The following is a 24,636-nucleotide window of genomic DNA, read 5'->3' on the forward strand; positions in this document are numbered from 1 at the left end:
CATGACACAATAGCAGTCTTCCTTCTGACTAAGATGCATTGTGCATCATGGGAGTCACATGACTGTGAGTGCATCATTGGAGATGTAGTCCAGCCAGGGTGCCTGGCCCATAGGGAAGAAAAGGGGCCCAGGCATCTGAACTATAGTTCCCAAGATGCAATATGACATGATAGGGAGATGAAGTTTGATATTGAACTGAGTTGTAACAAAACATATGACATCACTTCTGCAAACTAAAACATTTCATTTTTGGGATACTGGATAAATTTTGGGGGACTTTTTGTTTGAGAAAAATTATAATACTTTTTTGGGTACTAATTTGGGACAAACACAAATACTGAAATATCAGAACTTCCCACATCACAGAAACAACAATTTTCACTTAGTTCTACTTAAAATCTGTGATTGGACCAAAAGACCAGGTAGTCTTTTAGAGAGAGAGATATTTTTATTTCCTCATACTCCAAGTCAAATTTGCAGCCTATCTGCTTTATCTACTAGCCGTACAGTAGGAATTAAGATACAGATTGTGGAACTGTTGCTCACATTGAGAAGCACTTACTCATGCAAGCAATCCTGTTTAATTCAATAATACTACTCAAGTGCTAACTCCTAAACAGAATGAATAAGCAGTTCACAGTTTGGATCTAATTTTTTTTGAAAGCCTCCTAAATGCCCAGTTCCTACATATTTAAAATCATCTATGACTTTTTTTTCTCAATGCCTTTAGCTGCTTTTTTAACCAAGATTACAGAATTCTCTTTGGCTAAATCAATAGTAATCTGCAGAAGTACTTAGAAATTTTGTCTAAATTCTACAGTATTTTATTGTGGAAAGAATTTGCAAGAATGCTAGAGACTATCCTAACTCTTCCCACTATTATTACAAAAAATGGGAGGGAGAGAAAATTACATATACACAAAAAACCAAACATAAGCTCGTGAGACACCATATACCACAACAAAGATAAATCATTATCTGATTCTACTTGGAGTTCAGTGAGGGAACAATTCACTTGTGGACTTATTTCTACTAAGACAATTTCTTAACAAACCTTTCCCCCATTTCACCTATTCAGTGTACAAAAAAATGGCCTGCTCTGCATCCTGAAATTGGTCCCAGGCAGAAATTATTTTCATCACAAACTGGCCATGTCAAGATGATTTGGGAACAAATCCTGAATAATTAAAAAGAAGTTATTTAAAAATCATCTGGTCAGATCCATCCGCGGCTCCTAGCAAATGGAAACAAGTTATCAAACAAAAGTCTCAGTCCTTTGCTATCTTTTTGCTGTGGATGCCTTTTCACTTTCAGCTTTTCAAGAAGCTAACAGTCGTACACCAGCTAAGGATTTTGGATGCTGTAAAATAAATAATATAAACAAATCCTTCTAAAAATTGTTGGGGAGGCAGGTTTCTTGTTTCACCAAGCAGGGCATTACAAGCAGCTTCAGGGAACAGAAAACCTCTCTTCCCCAGTTTAAAAAGGAGACGCCAATGATTGGAAGGCATGAAATGCACTGTCCTAAGGATGGGGGTTCCACAACCACCACTCCCAAGTGAAGGAGGCGGGTGGTGGTGGTCAGGGACACCCTCCTCTGGGGGACTGAGTCATCTATCTGCTGTCCCGACCAGGAAAACTGAGAGGTGTGCTGCTTACCAGGAGCTAGGGTTCATGATGTGATGGAGAGACTGCCAAGACTCATCAAGCCCTCAGATCGCTACCTCTTCCTGCTTCTCCACGTGGGCACCAATGATACTGCCAACAATGACCTTGAACGGATCACTGCAGACTACATGGCTCTGGGAAGAAGGATAAAGGACTTTGAGGCGCAAGTGGTGTTCTTGTCCATCCTCTCTGTGGAAGGAAAAGGCCCGGGTAGAGACCATTGAATCATGGAAGTCAACGAATGGCTATGCAGGTGGTGTCAAAGAGAAGGCTTTGGATTCTTTGACCTGGGATGGTGTTCCAAGAAGGAGAAGTGCTAGGCAGAGATGGGCTCACCTAACGAAGAGAGGGAAGAGCATCTTCGCAAGCAGGCTGGCTAACCTATTGAGGAGGGCTTTAAACTAGGTTCACCAGGGGAAGGAGACCAAAGCCCTGAGATAAGTGGGGAAGTGGGATACTGGGAGGAAGCACGAGCAGAACAGTGCAAGAGGGGAGGACTCCTGTCTCATACTGAGAAAGCAGGATGATCAGTGAGTTATCTTAAGTGTCTATACACAAATGCAAGAAGTCTGGGAAACAAGCAGGGAGAACTGGAAGTCCTGACACAGTCAAGAAACTATAATGTGATTGGAATAATAAAGACTTGGTGGGATAACTCACATGACAGGAGTACTGTCATGGATGGATATAAACTGTTCAGGAAGGACAGACAGATAGAAAGAGATACTGATTTATCTTTGTAGTGGTGGATATATTATTTTATAGTGCTCAAGTGTGCTAAGTGCTTCACAACATAGATAACACTTTGGGCCAGATCCTCAGTTGGTGTAAAGTGGTGTAACCCCATCTGAGGATGGAGCCCAGGGTCTTGGCCCTGAAGAGCTTTCAAACTAACTAGACGCATGACACAACAAATGGGGAACTGAATTAGAGAGGAAGAAAGATATGGGAAACATTAATAATGAGGCTAAGGCACAGTTTGAAGAGCAAAGGAGTCTTTTAAAACAACATAGATGTCTTAGGAGGATAATTTCTTGTAGACACTGCAGCAGAAATGGATCTTGAGGAAGGATGTGAATGAGGAGATACTAGTGGTCTTACCCACTCGCAGAGAATAGGCTGCATAGCAAGCTGCATGAAAGAAAATGAGAAGATGTTTTTGAGGGAAAAGAACAACAAATAATGTGTTGAATCTGGTATGACTGGTGGAGCAGAGAGGTCCTGGGTAAGGATTGACGTGATGAGAGACAGGGATAGATAAGTAGAAGAAGAATTGTGTAGGCCAGTATAGGTAAGGACAAAGAGCTTGAACTTGAAGCACTGGTAGAGGGAAAGTCCATGGAGGAATTCAAGGATGGGGTGACATGCCCAGATGAATGGGTGAGTTCCCATGGATGTGAAGTGTGTGTGGGAGGGTGTGTGTGGAGGGGTAATACAGATGTCTAAAAGGCCAGAGACAAGTAAGTAGGGGCCTGGATGAAAATTTTAACAGAATGGACCAAGAAAAACATATCTCTTCAAAATGTTATGTAGAAAGTTGTAGCAGGATTTGGCCATAGTTTGGATGTGTAGGGCAAGAGAGGTGTTGAAGATGACAGCCAGGTTAAGGGCCTCAGTGACAGGGATGGACAGTGGTATAATAAAGAATGAGAGAATTTCATAAGATTTGGGAGGGAAGATCAGGACTGGTTAATGGTGACACATCCTTTAGGGGGCAGCTAGGCTTAAATGCAGATTTGAATGGAAGGAAACAGAGCAGGCATAGAAAGATAGATTTGTTAGTCATCCACTCCTCTTTCATTCAAATCTTTACAAGAAGCTTATAGGCAGCATCACCCTCTAAGCAATTATTCCTTCTGTGCTTAGGGACTACAGGCTCCAAAGTTATCTAGCTTCTAGCTTGAAAGCTCTTTACAGAAGGGATCATTTTTGGGGGTTTATACAGGAACGAATACAATGCTTGTGATAAATACATGATAAAGGCATTCGGAGATGCTGAAAACCACTGAAATCAGAGAAGCTTATTAAAGCTGATAAAGAATTTTAGCTTCTATCTTGGCCCCTTTTTGCTCACTTAATCAAAACAATCAAGCAAACAAAAATTTACAGGCAGCTCTGTCTTTTGATTCCTACATGTTTTTTATGGGCTGCAGTCATACACCCTTCAGACCATGCTCTTGCAAGTGAAGGAGGGTTGGATCTGGCTTGTATTTGCACTGGACAACCAAAAGTAAAACCCAAGGGCTCTACTCCCTTGCACAGCCATGTGCACTTAAACTCTAACAAAATCAGAATGACAGTATGATCGCCACCATCTTAGCTGACACACAGGGGATTGATCCAGGTACCTTGAGCTAAAAGAATGAGTAGCTTGAGCTGAAGAGCCAGGCTTTAACCTTATCCTGTTTGGGCATAGACAGGGACATATAACACACATGTGTAACAGTGGGGTTACAGTAGCACTCTGCACAGGTGTGAATGCCTGTGGAAAATCAGGCCTCCAAGGTATTCTCCAGAATTTTCTTGTTGATTCACGAGGGCTGGGAACTTACAATGGCCTAGCGATGTCTCTCAGGGGTTTGGATGTTTCACACCTCTAAGAACTATACTAACCTGACCCCCAATGTAGACAGTGCTAGGTCAATGAAAGAATTCCTCTGTTGACCTAGCTACCACCTCTTGGGGAGATGGATTACCTATGCTGATGAGATAGTCTACACTAAAGCATTACAATAGTGTAGTGTAGTGTTTTAAAAGTGTGGACATAACGCTGAGTGCTAGTGTTTTCAGTAGGCAATCTTTCCTCTGAGTCAGTGCTGAATAATGTCACACTGAGTCGCTGTGGTGAGATATAAAACCAAGGTCCTCCCATTGTCACAGTGTTCCTACTTAAATTCACTCTGCTGTTTCAAGGGGACTCATGTCATTTTCTACTTCTGTAATAAGGTATCCAGTGTTTGCCTTATTGAAAGGGGAATATTCATCCAATTTTTAGATGACGTGGGTGGGAGAGGGAAGATTGAAGATTTTTAACAACGTTTCTGTCAAAAAAAAGTCACATTCTCATATAGAGACCCTCTCTCCCCACACATCCACTATCACGTTCAAATAATTTAAATGTTACACATCCCATTTGCAGGACAGCATCCTAGTGTTTCAGTACAGCTCAAATACAACTGTGACAGGTGGCCATGTAATTCAAAAAAAGCAGGGGTGGTTTTGAGGCCTGAGCCTGACATTACAGACTTCACATTTTTTCAGATTTTTCCTTTGACACAGATGGTGCTTTATTTTTCCCCTTCAAAGCTTTACCTCTGGAAGCTATTTTTATTTATTTTCTACAAGTACACCTTCAGGCATTAGCAAAAAGGGGGCAAATCCTTTATTTTATGCTGTCAAAACTGATCCACTATGAGTTATTCACATTGCTTTCTGATGTGCCAGTCAACGGTTTCATGTTTGCGGCAGTGTGAGGAGCTAACACAGATCCAGAAAAAGCAGCTTGTTGACTGGCAGCATCAGAGTGGGAGTTAGCAAGGGGAAAAAAAGGACCTTTTTGTTGTTGATAGTTTCCTAATGAAAGTGGATGAACTAAGAACTGTGTAATAACATATACTTAGCCGTAGCAGCAGATTTGGAATGAAAACTTACTCCGAATATGGTGAGGACCTTTTCAGACCTTCTGTATCATTTCTCATCTACTGCAGTTCTGAGAAAAAAATAAAGTGAAAGAATATAAATCAATTCCCTGGATTTTTAAATTTGATTCCCATAAGAATACTTAAACTTGTCCAGAAGATAAGTAAACCATCAGGCTGTTAGAAAGATGTTAGGCATTTTTTTCCCTTTCCCCAGTAAAAGTAGATCATTTGTCAAAGCCTTCAGAGCTATCAATTTAGGGTGATGTTTGTCTTTCTCGATTTTTTTTCCTAAGGAATTCAGCTCAAACCTGCAAACATGTGGAAGTGAAAGAGCAAACATTAGATAATAACCATATGAGGGGATTACTGCCAAATTGCTCCGTGACTACTCCATGCAGCAAAGCAACTTATCGGGTCTTCATATAGTGCAGAGGCCTGCAGAAACATTTCCAGAACTGTTACAGCACAATCTTGTAATCAAAATTAATGTGTTCAAATTTTTCTTTAGCAAGTGAAAGAAAAAAAAAGTCTTGGTTTACTAGAAGAGTGTGCTGAAGAAATCTCCTCAAACTGTCTGTCTGCAAAGAAATGTAACCGTCCTAAATCCTGTCTCCAGGTTGAAGTTGACAGGACAATCTGTGGAAAATGTAACATTTTATCTACGGAGCTGCAACAGTTCAGTAGAACATAATAGTTTTCTATATGAATTTACAGAATGCCAGCCGACAGAGATAGATAACTTGGTATAAGTCCTGGAAGCTCAGTTATTCAGAATGTCTGAGATCTGAGAGAATTACAAGCAAGACAAGCACTGATGTTGGTATTTAAGTAATTTATGCTGACAAGATTTTATTTCTTATGTCCAGTGTTGAACCATTGAGAGCTCATTTAGGTCCCAATACAACAAACTATTCCCTGTGGGTGGACCCTGCTGGAGCCCCATTGACTTCAGAGACGCTAACTTCTTTGGTGCAAGGTTCTGCTTGGGCAGGGCCATTTGCCGGACTGGAGCCTTCCTGAGGTGTGGGGAAAATCAAAACAATTATGATGGCTTCAAACTGAAAAGCCTTCAATCCAATGCTGGTGGCTACACTGAATAGAAAACATGATTTCTTTGTTACCTTTGCAACCCAAATTAATTATAGATGCAACCACACCAGCTACTATTGCATGGAACAGCACAAGCTGTACCGCAAACAATCCCTAGGGAGGAGACGAAAACCTTCTCTTAAGTTCATGAAGTTCTGTTTTTTTTTTTTTTTTTAAAAGGATACTTCTCTGGCTTTCTTATGTGTAACAATATTTAATTTTATTTTGCAGAGCATCATTTCTACAAATGTACCCCCCCAAACTTTGCAGAGAAATATGATACAATACCGGTGTTAGACCTTTCCAAACTTCTGACTCCCCATTTCTGTAACCTGTTCAGCTTTCTGGGAAATTTCCAGCAAAGAAGCTTTGTGTGAGAAGACAGCTAAGGTTGCAAAGGCCCAGATTTCAATAGGAGTTAGGCACCTAAGTGCCTTTGAGGACCTGGTTCTAAGGCCCTAATGAGGTAAACTGCTCCATATGAACACATCTCTCCACCCATACAGAATCCCATTGAAATTAGCATGCAGGGGAACCCAGGAAGAGCAGCTTCCTGGATCAGGGCATAAGTGACAACAGTGTATCATGTCTTGTATAAAAATCATGCACTTTGGCCCCAATTTGGGAAATCATCCTTATTCAGGAAAGCACTTATGCACATGTTAAAGCCACATTGAAATCAATAGGGTTCAAGCACTTGCTTAAGATCTTTCCTGAAACAGGGTCTTTATGATTTCTTTAACTATTCCTGGCTTTAAATCTTAGCCTGCTCAGGAATAATAAATGTAAGCACATTATTGTTATCAGCTACAAAGAACTGCATATTTCCTGGTTGCATAACCATCTTAACTTTCACCCCAAATAAATGCTATTCCTTTATCAATAATTCCTAAATATATGAATGACTCAGACTGGAGAAGTAGGATGACGAAGGGCGTAAATGCCAAGGAATGAGAAGAACTAGTCTGGTTGGGACAATGTGGCATATCTAGTAGCAATGGGACGAAATGGGAGATTTAGGTTAAATATTAAAAAAAACAAGAACATCCTGATAATGTTACAAAGTGGTGAAATGAAATCCCATCATTTTGGACATTCAGTACTAGACTGAAGAGAGCATTTGCAAATATGCTGTAGGGAGAACTCCTGCACTGCCACTGGTACAAACTAGGTGATCCAATATGTCTTTCACCTCTAATTTCTATTATTTCTCTTCTTAGAAGGAAGAGCCTTTCTCTAACTAAATGACTTTATATTCAATGGAGCAGTGTGAGAAATGATTTTCCTGTCCTGCAAACATTTTTTGAGGTTTCAAAATATATCCCCACCCCAAATTAGAATGAAAAGTCTAATTCTCAGATTTTTTTCACAATCAAACAAAGATTAGGATGAATCAAAATGTTTCATTTCAATTTTGGCCATTTTTTATTTTTACTGAGTTTTTTTAAATTACTAAAATTAGCCTATTTTTAAAAAAAGTTATTTTGAACTAGAAAACCAGCATTTTTCATTTAACATATTGAAACATTTCATTTTGACAATTCTGAAACTGTTCAAAATTGTTCTGAGTTGAGAAATTTGTTGAAATCAACCCTTTCCCATGAAAAGGTTTGGTTTCAATGAATCAGCATTTTCGAAGAAAAAAAATCATTAAAAATTCCCAATTATTTGTAGTAATCAATACTGATACAAAGCAAATGTTACCCCTTTTTAGCCGGGGCAGTTAGCTCATAATCAGGGTGTGGCAGGTTGTTTCTATTTGAAGGAGAAATGCATTATAAAGTCAGGTATTTTTTTATGTAATCCAGTTTATTTACAAAGAACATACACAAAGTCTTGTTTCCCTGAACATAGTAGGAATCGAACAACAAGAGGCAGTTTCCTTGTTCATAATTCGAAGTCTCTCTTCATCCAGTGCCATGCCCCCAAAAGGTCTCTTGGCTTTCTCTCAGGGCCACACTACAAAATGCTTCACCTTCTTTCTCCTGACTTGTTTGCTTTTCTACCGACTTTCTTGTTGGCTTTCTGTTTAACCACCCATCCTCACAGAGCTGCAACCAAATCGATCCCCAATTGCTGTGTTTGCATTAAGTCTGGTCTCTGGGAAGGGGCATTTAATTGTTCCCTCATTTTGACTGAATAGAACATCCATCAGATTTGTCAAGGTGAAACCCAACCTCCAGTATAACTGCAACATATTGGCTGTACCACAATTTATACTGAAACTTTAGTAACATGATTATGTTTTCGACATCTTGAATATAGATGAATCAGAGGAAAAGATGAAATTCTAAATGGTATGCACCATAACTTTTGTTTTGACATAATGAATATTTTGCTGTGGATTATTTCCAATACTTGCAATTTGCTTTATTTAATAAGGATCTTATTCTGCAGCATCTGTACACAGAAATTTATCACACAGGCCATATAACATCCTAAATAGTTTAACTTATCAGCATACTATCTGAACACCTCATTGACATGAATTAGTTTCCTTACAACACCTGGGTGATATAGAGAAGCATTATAATTCCAGTTTTACAGCTGCAGAAGTATAGAGAAGCTAATTCACTTACTCAGGGTGAGTTAGTCAGTGGCTTCCTGAGTTCCAGTTCAGTGCTATACCCAAAATACCACCTTTCCTGGGAGATTTGCTTTTGCAATGACTACACGGTCAGAGTTTTAGTTTATACGGGTATGCCTAAATTGCAGCTGGGAACATGCCTCCCAGCCCAGTTAGACAGACACAAGGTAGCTTTGTTTGACCTAGTGTGATACAAAGAGAAGTGTGGATGTTGCAGGATCAGCGTTGCATTGGCTAGCCATCAGAGCTCAGACCCAGTCAGTCAGGTGGGCTTGTACTCAGATGGCTAACCTGTACTGCCACCTGTGCCACAACATCTTCTCTTCTGTTTTTAACACACTAGTTCAAGCAAACATAGCACATGTAAGTCTATCCATACTGCGAGGCACACTCCAAGCTCCCATTGTAGATATATGCTACCTTGCCTATAAATCTTTGTACACATATACCATATCTTTAAAAATAGCTGAAAATCTATACAAGCTCAGTGAGATCCAAAGAGCAGAATCTAGGTGCAGCGAGATCTAGAAATCCAATGAGTCAACTCCAGCCTTTCCAAGATTTTCTGTGAAATAAAATTTGATTACCTTGTTCTTTGTAAATCAGGGCCCTTGATTGAAATAATAGTGTGTGATAGCATGGGTCTTGAGTGAATTAATGCTTGTCACCACTCTGTGTTCCCATCTTGTTTTAATTTCATGTGTGCAAAGGTAGGTCATCTAGCTAAGTGGAAGCTTGATAACCTAGTGTAATAATCTTTGACATTAGAGATCAGATAAAATCTTTTATGTGTCAATTGGCTCACAAATGTCTGCCTGGGCAGATGGTGTTGGTTTTACAAGACAGGCATACTTTGCCCGGAGAATTTCAGAGAAATATGGGCATTATTTTCAAACTCCAGTAAAGGAGAAAGGTGTCATTTCATTGACAGCCCCAGAGAGTATTTTCCTGTTACTGCTTGCTTGACAGATGCTAGGAACAAATTGATGTGTAAAGAAAGGCAAGGTACAAGGAAACCGTACGTTAAAACTCATTATCTTTAGATAGGAAAACTCTGCTGGGAGCAACTCTAGAGCATTTTTTTTATGTATAGTGAATGTTTAACATTCTGAATATATGTGCTTTTTAATGCATTGGGATTGCATTTCCATATTTGGTGTAAATCTGAATTAAAATGAAAACAATGACAAGGTAAACACAGGAGGAAATGCAGCAATACATGAATCAGGAAGAACATGAAGCAAAATACAAAAGCAATGTGTTAATTCTCCTGTTTCGAGAGCAATGGAAAAACTAGAGATGCAGAGTTTGTGTGTGAGGTTACTGAAAATTGAGGTTACTGAAAATTGAGAGACTGGGGATGTTCAGATGTAGTAGTTCCAGTTTGTCTCTTTACAGAAATTTAGATTTAATTCACCAATCCAGCAAAACACTTAAGCACATGGTGACTTTTAATCACATAAACAATCCCCTTGCTGGAATGTGGCCTAAATTCAAACTTCCACAAAGTACAAGGGAATTGAGTCAATTCAGATCAAGCGTTCCAGGATTGGAATTGATGCAAACTGTAACTCCTGAACAAGAGTTAGGGCTACAACTCCAAGTAATTATCAAGTATACTATTTAAAATATGTTGTGTGTGTGTCATATCATCATGTGATGCATGTATTAATATCAATGAACAATAATGTTCTTCTTATTACTCCCTCATGGCTTCTCCCTCATTTGTCAAGATCCTTGGGGCTGTAAACAAGCAATTAAAATAGTCACAGTAGGAAAACAGACAAAGCAGATAAGCATTCATTTTAAAAATCAAAACAAACTTTGTTAGAATATAAAAACGCTCTTAAAGTGGGGAGAGAGAGGATGAGGTAGTTGTCCAAGGAACATGAGCTCCAGCATCATAGGTGCCAAATACCAAGTTAAGCTCCAGTTCTGCATACAGACCCTTGCACCTGTGCAGAGTCCCGTTGAAGTCAGTGGGACTGCAAAAGGTGTGGAGTGTTATGCAGATCCAAATAGAGGCTCGGGGCCTGAAGGTAACAATATTGGTAGGCAGAGGTGTGGTGTCAGAGCCCAGCTATTCATCAAGTGGAGGAATCAGTCTAGCCCAAAAGAAATAAAACACTGTTAGATCCTTCACCATTAAAAGTTTCAAAATTATAGATGGTCCAGATAATAAACCCAGGATCTGAACATATACCATAATCTTTGGGGAAGTTTGGAGATGGATCCAGATCCAAATGTGGATTAGTCACTGTCTCCACAGTAAACTGGACCAAATCCACAAACTCCCAGACTTTCAAATAGTTTGAATTTAAATCAAAAGGCAAACTTTGTGTCTTGTGGCCATCATTATTATTATTAATTTTTTTAATGGGAAGGCAGTTTAATGTTGGTGTTGAGATAGTAGGATGGTTGAAACGGTTGCTTAATGTAATGAGTATGTGTGCCGGTGAACTTTGCACCAGTGGAAGGGATGTAAGCCCTATTAAGTAGAGCTATTTGCAGGATGACAATTTTGTTATAGAATCATAGAATATCAGGGTTGGACAGGACCTCAGGAGGTCATCTAGTCCAACCCCCTCCTCAAAGCAGGACCAATCCACAACTAAATCATCCCAGCCAGGGTTTTGTCAAGCTGGGACTTAAAAACCTCTAAGGATGGAGATTCCATCACCTCCCTCGGTAACCCATTCCAGTGCTTCACCACCCTTCTAGAGAGATAGTGTTTCCTAATATCCAACCTAGACCTCCCCCACTGCAACTTGAGACCATTGCAGGTGCTTGGGGTGGCCAATGGAAAGGGGTGGCATGTCCGGGTCTTTGGCAGTAATTCGGTGGCGAGTTCCTCAGTCCCTCTCAGAGGGAATGCCTTGCCACTGAATTGCCGCCCAAGAATGAAGCAATGGTGGTAGAGCTGCCACTGAATTACCGCCGATCGTGGCTTTTTTTTTTTTTTGCCGCTTGGGGCGGCAAAAACGTTGGAGCCAGCCCTGGACCATTGGTCCTTGTTCTGTCATCTGACACCACTAACAGTCAAGCCCCATCCTCTTTGGAACCCCCTTTAGGTAGTTGAAGGCTGCTATCAAATCCCCCCTCACTCTCCTCTATACAGTAACTTTTGTAGTTTTGAAATTTGCTTTCATTCTGTATTGGAACAAAGCTTTGAACATTTTTTGCAAAAATGGAAATGTCAGTTCAAAATCTGAGCCTATTTGATTTGGGAAGATGGGTGTGGAAACTTGTGGTTAGGGCATTGACCTGGGCTGTGGGAGACCCTAGGTTCTTCTGATTCATCCCTGATCTTGGATGAAAAACTGCTCTGAGAGTCTTGCTCACTCTCTGACCTTCCCAATGAAAACTTCACTGAGACATCTGTAATCCTTCTGCCAGGTGGTGTTAGCAGCAACACGTGCTGGGTTCAATATCTAGGAGTTCTGTTTGAATCAGCTCAAGCCCCCACCCAGAAATCTGGGAAAACTAAATGCCACCCCTGTGTACCGCTAAAGGGCAATACTTCCCTACTCGCAAGCAGTCAGTCTGTGTATAGCAAAACAAAACTTTTATTAAAGAGGAGATGGAACTCAGCATTAATTTAGGAAAACACCACAACAATGATTCAAAAGTATGCAAGTCATAAGTAAACACCCTGCCCACAGAATCTTGGGCTGTAAGTCATTGCCTCAGTTTCGCACCTTGTAGTGTGAAAGTTTGATGGACAACTGTCCCTTCAACACACCACTCCTCTTTCCCTCCAATTCATTGTCTGAGGTCAGTGAAATCCCAGAATTCAGGGGTGAGTTAACCTCCCACCACTGAATGGTGGAGTTGAGGAATGCCTCTGCCTCCTCTGCTTTTGCTGTTGCTCATCACTGTTTCTGTCACCACTTGCCATTCCCTGCTGCCTTTGCCTCCAGCTGTGATGCCTGTTCTGAGGTTCCACTACTTAGCCAAGTTCCTAGTGATTTCAGCCCTTAGTTATTTTACTGGGTAGATGGGAACCTCACTGATGCTGGATCCTCTGTATTGCCTTTCACTGCAACACTGTCCACGTGTTCATCAGTTATTTCAGTTCTAGTGATTACTGAGCAAAAACTAGAACTCTAAATGGAATTTGATCAGCTGGTCTTTGAATACAGGAGGAGTCAGATTAATGGTATCTAGGACTCTTTAAGCAGAGGCCATACCACCAAATGAGAACATTTGTCCCTACCCCTTCCACTTTTCACTTGGAGTTGGCATCAATTCTACCTGATTAGTAAGTGAGGTTACATTTAGGGTAACCCCCTCTATTAGAGCATATTAAGTACAGTTCTGTTGCCCTTTAGTGATACAACAAGGATAAAAAAAAATCATTACTCCTGTGTACCAGGCTAAAGTGAATTTTAACCCAAAACAGCCAACTTGGGAAAACAGGTCTGTCTGCTGATCACTAGGCAAAGTAGCTGTGTCTATGCAAATACAGTCTGCTCCTGAGGTCTTTTCCCTGAGTTCACCAATAGATGGCAGGAGAGAGCTCATTCAGACCATGGCATACCCATGCCTGTGAAACATTACATTTATTTACTGCACAGGCAACCTTAATTCTGACATTTTCTAAATTTGGAAATTTGGAATAGACTGGGCAACTTTAATGTTCTTTTAACATAGATGTTTTGGTGATGTAATATATTAATTAATTTAATGTTTGTGTCTTGTTTAGATGCAAATATATTTAATAGTAATTTTTATGATGAAAATTAAAAACATTAACCAATATGAATGAAGGGAATATTTGCAATAAATTCTGCTTTTTGAAATCTGGGATGCAAAATGGTATTAGCTCTAAGGGGACTGGATGTGGAAAATATAAATATACAGTGGCATATTTGTACTGTGCACATTTATACTTAGTCTATATTTTTATGTTAAATTTGGAAAGGCTCCTTTTAGACAGGTAAAACTTAATTGTTTTATTAGAGATGTGTGGGTACTAAATTATTGACATATTCATGCATAATTCAGATAATTGCTTTTAGTAGATATCCAGTCTGATAAATGTCTGACAGAAATGCAGATTGACTATTTTTTTTTCTTCTTATGAGGGATTTTTCCTTTTTAAATTCATGAAATGTTATGTTGATTTGCATAATGGTATAACTGTCACAGCAGGTTACAGGTGACTACTTAGAACTTCATGCTACCTAATGCAAAATGACCCATTCCTTCCTTCAGCTTGCAGTCTGCAGCTAATGGAATTTAAGCCTAGAAACATCATGCAATTATAAAGATATAAAGAAACCATTTGAAATATGTTGCAGTCACCACTTAATATTCATTTTTAATTGTAGAGAGGTAAATGCCCGGGTTAGTTTCACTCAAGATGCCCAACACAGGAAAGTCTACCATGAGTTACCATTCTATTCGGTGGAGACACTGTTACTGCCATTATTACCATAGTACCTGAGCTCATTATGTGAGATGACTAACATCTGTCATATGTGGGTCACTCTCTCCTCGGGGGAGAATTGTGTGGGTGGGATAGCGTTAACGTTTTGGTAGGGTTTTGTTTTAAATATACATACTGTTATGTGTTTATGTTAGAGAAGGCGAGGTCAAATATGTGCACTGTGAACTTGGAGTAGAGTATGGCAAGGTTTGTGATGGCCCTTAGTTCTTGCGGTAGGTTGTTCCACAATCTTAGACCAATCCCTAAGACAGCTCTGATTCCTGCAGAAATGAATTATACACTTATAATACAAAGTTCCGCTATGGCTGAGGAACAGAATTGGCAACCACAGTATTCACCCCAGAGCTTGAGGTGATCTTTTAGGGTATGTCTACACTGCAATTAAACACTCGCAGTGGCCTACATAAGCTGACTCAGGATTGCAGGGCTCAGGCTGGTTCCAGATCCCAGGCTCCAGCCTGAGCCTGAACATCTATACTTCAATTAAACAGCTTCATAGCCCCAGCCCCTCAATCCTGAATCAGCTGGCACAAGTGTTTAATTGCAGTGCAGGCACACGCTTAGATATGCTGGGCCCAGGCCACTAAGCACCTTGAAAATGACTGAGACCTTGAATTTGACTTGATTTTTTTACGGTAAGCCAATGTAGAGAGCAGAGGACACATCTAATGTGTTCAGGGTAACCTGTGTTGCTGAAGAGATGTGCTGTATTAGTTGAAGTTACCTAAGGGCTAATGTCTTCAGGCCCAGGCATATTGCATTGTTGTAGTCCAGATGGGATATGACCAAGGCATGTATGAATGAGGATAGGTCATTGCTCACCAGAACAGAACAGGGGAGATGGTGGTAAGCCAACAGAGATGGTAAAAAGTTTTACTGACAGATGCTGGTTTGGGGACAATTCGCATCAGGAAGGGCATCTAGGAATACCTATTACTGACACCTGAGTCCATGTTGTCTTACCAGTTCACTCAGTGGCAGATACCTTAGCATCCAAGCTCATTGTGAGTTTTTAAAAATCAAAACAACAATCCCTTGCTTTGCCTCCTCCCATAAGTAGGAGTAAATTGCTTGTTTTGATTAGTTTATTCTTGTCACTGTTTCTTTTCAGTTTTGATAAAAAATAATGAGGGCCTAATCTGTCAACCTGATTACCCCTCCTCGCCCACTACTACCTAAACACAGTTTATTACTCAAAGAGACTGGAGCTTTTCAATCTTTGACAGCCATCTTAAAAATAAAGGGTGTGGGTGTGGGGCGAGAAGAGAAAGAAAGAAAAATCAGAGGAGTCTCCACCTGGCTCCACTATTCCTCCCCACTAGCTGAGCACTTCTTTCCCAGCCGCCTCACTCTCCAACTCCCTCTTTTTTTCCTGAGTGTCTTCAGAACCCCTTCCTCTTCCCCAAGGTCAGCTCCTTACTCCCCCAGGCTGCCATAGCCTACTGGTGGAACAAACAATACCATTGCCTTTCTTTCTCCCAACCTGCAGCGGCACAGTTAGTAGGTGAAGCCAGTGAGAGATGCACTCTTCTCAATAACTCTCAGCTCCTGGGTCCCATCTTGAACCACTAATGGGGAGAAGAGAGAGCCCTAGAAAGAAGGTGAACTGGGGAGCATGCCGCCCTGAGGAAGGGGGTGGTGAGCTGAAAGATCCAGTAAAGGTATGTGGCATATGGGGCAGGTCCAAAAAGCTGAGAAAAGGAAGCACCATTTGCACCCAAACTGTGATGGGAAGGAGGCTAAAAGCCTCCACAGAAGGATCTGGAGACCTTGCACCTCAGTATTTCCTCACTCAGCTAGGTGCAAAGTGTTGAAATACTATAAGAAAGGCTACCACTAATATTATCAACCCGAATGGAAACCAGACCAACAAATCTCCTCCTGGGATCCCACTCATGTGAAATTTCCAGCATGGCTTTGCAGGTCCAAGAGCTTTGGATAAGTTTTGAATCAGCATCCAAATTTTGGATGCTTGTATAAGCACAGATTCAGAATCTTTTGGAGACTCACTCATCACTAGTTATAGTGGATATTGAAGTAGTAAAGGTGAACCAAAATCATTGAAATAAGACCAACTATAAAATTGTGACCTCTATTCAAGTTACACATCTTTATAACTTTTGCCTGGGATTGTAGTGAGTATTATTTTTAAGGGATCTCAAGTACTACATTAGGTTTTGAATTTCGGTATTTCCAGGATGCTCGGAGAAGATAAACTAACTTGTAGAGATGCCATCTCTACGGAGAAGGAATGCTAAAAGAAAGGTCCACCCTTCTCAGTTTCATTCCTTTTTCTAACATTGCTGTGTGGTGATGAGCACTTGTATGACAGGTAAAATTCAGTGTATTCTTGAGGCATCAATACAAAGTATTTATTTTTAACAATGAAATTATGTTTGTATTTAATGAAGTAGCAGGAAGGTAAGATCTGTCAGGAAATGCTGCAGTGACAACACTTCTTGAAGTAACATATTAAATAATAATGTCAAAGATCTGAAAGAGCGAACAGACTTGCATACATAGTTTTCTAATTGTAGCAAATTAAAAAGGGGTTGGAATACTGCCAGTCGAGTGACTATGGGGAAAAAAGGGGTCCCATAATAAGAAACAGTTGTAGTTACAATATTTGCTGAAACCAACACGCATTAAATAATAATAAAAGCAGCCATCTCAAAATGCTGGCAGACAACAGAGAACAGCTGAGCTGAAGAATCTGTCAAAAGGGACCTTAGCCAACATATTGGCTAAGAATAAAAAGCTCCACTGGAAACTAAATGGTGAGATCAGCTCCAGGCAGAAATGTATGAAACAAAAGCAAGAGAGGAGAAGCTGTGGGCACTGTCAGATTACCCAAAGTACAAAAATACAGTGTGATTGAAGATGTCCTACAAGAAGCTTACATGAATTTATTCTAAAAGTTTATGGTAGACTTTAGAGTCTCTGTTTAAGCCAAATGAACCTTATTATCCTTTATACTGGAGAACATCAACCTGATGCCTGATGACAAAATGTATTGGGATCTTGTGCTTACTGGAAGAATTAAAAAGGAAATTCTTTAAAAATAATTCATGGTTGAAGTTTCCACATGAGCTCTAGCAAAGGAACTTTTAAACAGTTGAATTTGTTCTTTTGTTGGTTTTTGTCCTACATGTGTTCTAGTAAAGTATTAGGTTCTCTACTTTAGGCACTAGGATAAGTTCATTTACAGCAATGTAAACCCAAAATAAAAGTATTAAAGTCAATGGAGCTACTCTGGATTTACAACAGTGGAATTAGTTTTTACAGTTATATGCACAATATACATTTCTAATAAATAATATATATTTTTACTTTTAAAAATTCAAGCTATTTTCATTTTACAAGTGCAAAAGGCCTTTTAAACCAGTAAATTTGGGGTATTTTAAAAAAATACTTTGTTCAACTTAACATTAACCAGCACACTAGGGTATTTTTATACTTGTACAATTTAAACATCCTGTATCAGTTTTATCTAACAGATTAAAAATGAAAAAGCTATTAAGCGTAGATGATAGACTCACATGGTTCAGGTAACTATTATTTGTTAACATATATGGAAGTCAATTACTCACAGTGAAATCCTGATTTACTCCATCGGTAGCCTTCCAGTGCCATCAAATCTGCAGTTACAGGGAACAGGATCCTCAGATGACAATGAGGATGCATTGCAAATGCTACTGATGTAGTTAAAACTGAAACTGAATCAAGATTCTACTGTATTAGGTCTGCAATATCTATATAGGTACTATATTGCCCCCCTCACAGTAGTATCTGAACACCCATAAAGTACCATAGCAGTTCAGAGATGGAAAACTCAGGCACCCAAAGAGTAGTGGCTAGATTCTGCCATTCTTCCTCATGTTGGGACCCTCTGTAGAGCTAAGTACTACATAAAAGTGACAGAATCTGACCCAAAGTGATTTACCCAAAGCTGAACAAGAAGTGTATGACCGAGTCAAGATCTGAACCCACAATTCCTGTGTCCCAGTCCAATGCATTAGGCCCAATACTGTCCTTTAGATGTTATACTAGCCAGAAAACACAATGCAACTATCTCCATGTAATATCATGATGAACAAATTTTTTGTTGTGAGTTTCAAAATCATTTGTAACATAAGGGTTTCTAAATCCTAAGACCACATGCATTTTTTAAAACTCCCATTATTGTCAGAACAGCTGCATGCTTCCACTTTTGTATGCCCTTCCTTGGAGTAGAATCATCTTGGGAGGTGAGGTTGCTAAGTGGTACTTTGAATGTCTAAAACTGTGGATGCTATTCTTAGAACTTTCAATTTCTGGGAGTGATGTCACAGAAAATGGCATTTTAATATTTTGGGAATACACGAAGGAAGCCTGAGGGAAGGGTCAACTAAGTCTTAACCCAAGAACAGAGAGTATAAGAGATATGTCAAGTTTTGGAAAGAAGCACATTTATTTACAGCAAATCAACAATTTTTCAAAATGGGATTTGTATTGAAAAGGTTAACATGAATGGCTCCACTGCAATGTGTTTGTTCCCCTTTTTCTTTGTCAGTATTGACTAAGTATTGCTTTTTGCTTCACTTCAAAGTCCTAGGTACCTGGAGAGAAAAGGTGTCACTGTATTAAATGCAACAGATATGACTCTAGCATAATATTGATATTACAGAAATCAGTTTCAAGTGGAATTATTGATATCTCTAGGAGCTTAGTGTCAATGTGGCCTAAGTTACTCTCCAGATTAGCATCCCCTAACTAAACTGGCTTGGTCCATTTCTACTGCTGTGTGTATCAAATGTTCTATTAATATATATACAATTATTTTTACTGGGAAATACATTTAAATATCTTGATTTCCAGATACTATTTTAATTATGATCATAAAGCAAAAACATTAAAATGCTTCCCATGGTTGGACCCCTGCTAGAAATTCATCTGTCTCTGAAATCCTTAGCTCCCATATTCACAACCTTCTGAAGGTTATGACAGACCTCTTCCTTCTTTGTTCTTCTTGGTGATGGTAAAAACTGGATGTATGCCCAATGCAGGGAACATAGTGTAAATAGCTTTGCTGCAGACTGCTACTGGATCGTTCAAAACATCAGATGGCTAGAATATGTTATTATCAACAAGCTGTTTCCTGGCCAATCAATTAGAAACTCTGATTGAGCACTAGGCAATTTATTGTAGGCTAGCCAAGCAGTCTGGATGGAGAAAACATATGTTAATTGTCCCCGTAGTTGATGCTTAAAGGGGCAAATCCTGTTCCCTCCACCTCGAGGTTTGGAGGGTCCCTTTAAAATGGAACTCAAGCAATTCTGTTGTGGTGGGAAGATACCCAGAGACTGTGTCTGGGTGTAGATGGTCCGTGTAATATGGAGCTCACATCCTTGGGCACTCACTTTGTGCTATCATACATGGGTTACATGACAGCAGTGTAGGAGCAGAACTGAGGAGCTTTAGGAGTTCTTCTCCCTTGCAAGGATGATGGTGTTCTTAGGTCATACTAGTGCTTGTGCAATGGCTCATGGCCTAGGAGGTAGAGACAATCAGGGAACAATTTTAATTACTGTGAAAAATATCAACAAAAAACAAATTTTTGTTTTTTGCTGAAACTTTTCTTCCAAAGTATTTGGATTGTCATCAAAAAAAGGAACTCCCACTCCTACTTCCTGCAATGGAAAACAGATTGGTGGGGGGGAGGGGGATTGGCCCAAGCCACACACTTTACGAGCAGATTTTCTGTTTTGGTGGGGAAAAAAAAACTTTTTTGTCTGAAAAAACTATCTTTGAAAAAAAAATTTCAACCAGCTCTACTGAGAGGGAGGATTCCCACCCCCCCATGCTTTCTACTATAGTTTCCTAGTGCTGAAATCAGCTAGTTGAGCTAGTTGAGCTGAATGCCAGGAAAAGGATTTAGAGGAGTGGAACAACACCAGACGAAGAAGAAGAATTAGGCCAACTATTTTTAGGAAAAAAAATATCTGTAACAGCATTAGGTGCAATTAGTTGGTCAACCTTTCCACAGGAGGCTTTGACAATTACAGAAGGAATAGACATTGTAAATGTGTAGTCACACACCACAGTCACTTTGTGTCATGGATTTTTTTGTTTGTTTTGTTTTGCTTTTAATGACCATTTGGCAACACTGGCAGCCATTTCAGCTTTTCTTTCACTAAGAAGCATCAGGTGCCATCAAGGTAGAAGTTTCCATTTGGAAAGCAACAAGGAAAACTATACAAATATTTTTAAAATCTTGTTAAAAATTCCAATAAATACTCCTGAAGAATAGCTCAGTGTACCTTTGAAAACTTGTCTCTGTCACCAACAGAAGAAAGAAAAGACTCACCTACCTTGTTTCTCTGATATTCTGGGACTACATGGCTACAAAAATGTAGTTTTTTTGTCATTTGGAGAATATAATTTGAAAGTGTCCACTATTCTAATATATAGTGAAGAGCTATGTGGTAGGCAGAGTATTTTATGGGCAGAAATTCGGTCTATCTGACTCTTTCTGGGGCTCCAATAAACAGTAATTTGCTTGAGCTAAGGAAGAGACTGACTGTTAGAGGAGATGAAAAAAGATAAATGAGATGTGCAAAAATATTAGCAATCTGTATTCACAAAATATTTGACTGAAATATTTTGGAAGGTTGGTAATATTCTACTGTTCTCCAAACATTCATTCACACTGAGTGGTGCCTTGCTCTGCAAATATTTCTATTGCCAGTACTAGCCAATATGAATAAGAGCAGAAGACTCAGATCTGAAATGTTTACAAACACCACAACAAGAGTTTTTAAATTCTGAAGGGAAAAAGGTTGCCTCCTATGGAAGCTCTGAGCTCCAAAAGAGTACAAAGATTTGACTAGAGTATATGTTTTTAGATTGAAAATGGTATATAGAGGAAGTTTTCTACAATGACAACTTTCTGCATATATATGAAATGACCAGACTTGCTACTTTCAGCTAGCATATAGAAAAGAGGTGGGCAAAATATGTGGCTCGTGGGACCCTCCTGCCTGGCCCCTGAGCTCCTGGCCTGGGAGGCTAGACCCAGGCCCTTCCTCTGGTGATCGGCACGATGCTCTGGGCGGCAGGGCTGCGAGCTCCTGGGGCAGCACAGCTGCAGAGCCAGGACCTGACCTGGTGCTCTGTGCTGTGCGGTGGTGTGGCTGGCTCCAGCCGGGCAGCGTGGCTGCCTGTCCTGGTGCTCTGGGTGGCACGGCTGTAGCGCTGCCAACCACCCGTGCTCCAGACAGTGCGGTAAGGGGGCAGGGAGTGGGGGTGTTTGGGCAGGGGAGTTTGTGGGGTGGTCAGGGGGGGGGGGTATGGATAGAGGTCGGGGCGGTCAGAGGGCAGGGAATGGGGGTTGAATGGAGGCAAGGGTCCTGGGGGGCAGTCAGGAAGGAGGGGGGTTGGATGGGGCAGCAGGGGCAGTCAGGGGCGGGGGTTCCAGAGGTGATCAGGGGACAGGGAGACGGGGTGGTTGGATGGGGCCAGGGTCCCTGTGGTGCAGTCAGGAATGAGAAGAGGGGTTGGATGGAGCGGCGGGAGGCAGTCAGGGGCAGAGGTTCTGGGGGTGGTCAGGGAGAAGGGTTGGTTGAATGGGGCAGGGATCCCGGGGGGCAGTCAGGAATGAGGGGAGGGATTGGATGGGGTAGTGGGGGGCAGTCAGGGGCAGTGGTTCCGGGGGCTGTCAGGGAACAGAGAATGGGGGGGTTGGATGGCTGCAGGAATCCTGGAGGGGCTGGATGGGGGCGAGAAGCAGGGGAGGTCAGATACGGGGTGGGAGCCGAGTCATGCCTGGCTGTCTGGGGAGGAACAGCCTCCACTAACCGGCTCTCCATACAATTTTGGAAACCCGATGAGGCCCTCAGGCCAAAAAGTTTGCCCACCCCGATATAGAAACTTTATTATTTTATCACCAACCAATGACATCTGGCCAACTTTACTCCTTTAAAACTTGAATATAATACACCAGATCTTCAGCTGATATAAATCAGCACAGTTCCATTGGCTTCAATTGAGCTACACTATTTAAACCAGCTAGAAATGGGCCCAATATTTCCAGTATTAAAAGCCCCTGTATGCAAAGTGTTTAAAAAAAAACAGAAATAACAAGACCAATTTCAGCCATGTGTGAATTATGCATTACCAAAGCATAAATATTAAAATGTTCTTCCCCTGTGTAAAATATTTTTTTTCAGCCTTATTTAGTTCAAATGTAGTTGAATGGAATTTTACTCAATTTCATCCCTGGGCTGTGGTTGTGCATGGGCATTTCTAGCCCCAAAGAAGCCTCCCAGAAAATTTAAAATGTAGAACTTGCTAAAATGTTTTTGAAAATTTTGTTTTAATTAATTAATTTATTTATTGCAAAAACACTTTTAGCGGGTTTTTTTCAACCAGCCCTTGATATTACCACAAGCTGATGCCTCCTACACAAATCAAGGGCAGCAGTGCAGATGCTGATCTCTTCAAAGAGGAGGGGTCCACAATCACAAAGGTACTTTGTTACCTAGCCCACAGACTTAGGCATCTAAGTCCCACTTTAGGCACACTGTAATCAGCAAAACTCACACTTGGCTGCTGCCTAATCCTAAACTCACTTGGCACATAAGGTTGTTGCATTAAAGTTTCCTAGGTGTCTGTTTTCTGCCTCTGGGCATGCACATTCTGCCTCACTCTAGGCATCTGAATGCCTATGTCCTGTCTAAGCCCCAGGGTGATCCATGAATGGGGGAAGATAAGGATTTGTCCACCTAACTCATGTGTGGGGCCCAGTCCAGTAAGCCTGCTCAAAGACTGCCTAACTCCCCACAAAACAGCCATGGGATGGGGGAGGAGGAGGAGGAGGCTCCCGCCTATACTTTTTAGCTGAGTGGTTAGGGTACTCAGCTAGGATGTGAGAGACCCCCAGCTCAAGTCCCTCTTCTGTGGAGAAGGGACTTAAACAGGGATCTGCTACCTTTCAGGTGAGTTCCTTAACCACTGGACTATAGAATGATTCTCACTCTTTTTGTGGCCAAATTAATATTTAATTATTCACTGAAAGTGGAACAGCTTCAGTAAAACCGCTTGAGGGAGCTGCATCAGAATATCTCATAGAGCACTTACCTGTGAAGTGGCAGATCCCTGTTCAAATTCCTTCCCCTCAGTAAGCTAGGCAGGTCTTAAACCAATGGTTTCCCACATCCCAGGGGAGTACTGTAACCACTGGGATAAAGATTATAAGGGAGACTTTCCCCACCCTGTTTCATGTGGAGGTAGGAGGCCCCTGAGCATGCCTACTGGATCAGGCTTGTCATATGAGTTAGGTGGACCAATGCCTATCTTCCCCTATTTGTAGCTCACAAGCAGAGATAGGCACCTATGTGCATGAGAGGGGTCGGGATTAGGAAAAACCACTCTAACAGGCATCTCCCATCTCCCACTGGCTAGCATAAGTGGCCCTGCACCTAGCATGCTGACTTTTGTGGATCACTTTCCACATAAATTAGCATGCTACCCTTTTAATAATCAGTTATAAATAATGCCCCTTAATTAATTAACATTCAATTCACCTTTTGCCATATCTATCTTTCTGCTACCATAATTAAATATTTTCTACTTCTCATTGGCTATTTAACATTAAACACCATCTTAATTAACATCTACATAAATACCATACCAATAACTATCAACATAGATTGCATTTTCCAAAACATTAACATTTTATCGAAAACACTTGTAAAAATCAGTTAGAATGAAAACATGTTTAGAACATGACTGAGGGGTGCATCCTAACTTATCTGTAAGTTGCCTCTGAATACCCTCACTTCACTTTACTCATATTTTACCAGGCCTTGCTTGACTGTTGTCAAGCCTATTTTTAGGAAATAGAGATTGGGGCCTACTTACATTTCAGTACATTCCTGTATAAACATAAGCAAGCAACATCCCTACAGGCTACATCTCCATGCATTTTATAGGGAACTTAGGCTTCCAGCTCAGGCTTTGTGGATTGCAGTGTTGTTCGTGTGATTTTCTAGGTTATTAACCCCTGTAACCGGATGGGAAGATCAAGCAAAAGACATTGTATCAGGTACTGTTAGCATTTCTAGCCAAGTTTGATTCATCTTCTATAACACAAGCTGTTGTACATGAGTAGAACCAACAAAGGTAACCTGACACTGGATAACAGAGGTGGTAAAGTACCC

General features: G+C 40.7%; 2 long non-coding RNA genes across 4 annotated transcripts in view; one reads left to right on the top strand and one right to left on the bottom strand.

The window, feature by feature from the left end:
• Positions 1–24,636, top strand: part of LOC120395212 — a 100,739-nt gene that overhangs the window by 56,386 nt on the left and 19,717 nt on the right. The gene's annotated exons all lie outside the window — the stretch shown is intronic.
• LOC120395213 overlaps positions 1–24,636 on the bottom strand; it is a 59,626-nt gene that overhangs the window by 2,429 nt on the left and 32,561 nt on the right. Inside the window, exons 2-3 of one of the 2 annotated variants that reach the window (XR_005592526.1) lie at positions 24,338–24,479; positions 18,921–19,035 (exon numbers count right to left, since the gene is read on the bottom strand). This is a non-coding gene — a long non-coding RNA (uncharacterized LOC120395213). Of the gene's footprint in view, positions 1–5,319; positions 5,378–18,920; positions 19,036–24,337; positions 24,480–24,636 lie in introns of those variants that run through there. The other variant, XR_005592527.1, reaches the window with a different exon arrangement.

This window comes from Mauremys reevesii, linkage group 1 (genome assembly GCF_016161935.1).
Source record: "Mauremys reevesii isolate NIE-2019 linkage group 1, ASM1616193v1, whole genome shotgun sequence".
NCBI lineage: Eukaryota > Metazoa > Chordata > Testudines > Geoemydidae > Mauremys > Mauremys reevesii.